General features: G+C 35.2%; 1 pseudogene; it reads right to left on the reverse strand.

Annotated features, from left to right (window-relative positions):
• Window positions 1–325: 325 nt before the first annotated feature.
• Window positions 326–449, reverse strand: LOC141570960 (U2 spliceosomal RNA; annotated as a pseudogene).
• Between the last annotated feature and the right edge of the window lie 518 nt (window positions 450–967).

Consider the following 967-nt stretch of genomic DNA (forward strand, 5'->3'; position numbering starts at 1 on the left):
CTCCACACTTTGGAAGAAGCCAGTCTTGCCTGAATTAGCACATTTCTTTCCATATTCCTGATCTACAAATAGGTTTATTCTTTGGATTCTCCAGTTCTAGTCCCTCATTAATAATGAGTAAAATAAAATCTTTAACATGCCTTCATTTTATATCTATATGAGAGTCATGATTTTATCATTTTTTAAAATTATCTTTTAATTATCTTTTTTTTAAAAATTATCTTTTAATAAACGGGGCACTGTTTGCAAAGGGCTTGGAAGCTATGCTAAGAGCATTGGAGTTTTGCTCTTAAAGTTTTTGGTCTCACATTTTTATCAGCAAATATTTTTAGCCACCTTTCTTTGATATATGACTATAATACAGTGTAGACAGATTAACACATAATAGAATTGGAAAAATAAATACAGAATTTCTACACTTGATCTTAGCCAAAAGGCCGAGAAGCGATAATACAGAATTTCTAATAGTTTCTTCATATATCCCAATGGATTCTCCTCCTAACACATTTGATTCCCTTTCTGCCTGGGAGACTACTTTTCTGGAAAAAATATTAACCAACTGAAAAAAAATGAGGTCAGAGTTAACCCCAATAATAATACATCAACCAAACATGTTGTAAAGAGGCTCACTAGTTTAAGTTGATTGGCTCAGGGGGTTGGCAGAATTCCTCTTATGAAGAAAACTATTCCTTTGTTCTAGAAAATAAATTAATGGAACTGATTGGTTATAAAATGTAGTCTAGATGGAAGCATCTTCACCATGAAGAAGTAAATTGTTTGTCTAATAAACATGAGAATTTGGGTATTGCCTGCTAAAGCTGGGGGGCAAGGGCCATTAGGTTTCTGGCAGAGAAGATGGGAAGAGGGTCTGCTCTAAAGAGGGAAGGTCCTGAGCAACATGGCAGACAGTGCAAGGTCATGACCTTGAGTGGATCATGGCTAGTGAGACACAGAAAATGCCCAATAA

This window comes from Rhinolophus sinicus, linkage group LG03, assembly GCF_036562045.2.
Source record: "Rhinolophus sinicus isolate RSC01 linkage group LG03, ASM3656204v1, whole genome shotgun sequence".
Lineage (NCBI taxonomy): Eukaryota > Metazoa > Chordata > Mammalia > Chiroptera > Rhinolophidae > Rhinolophus > Rhinolophus sinicus.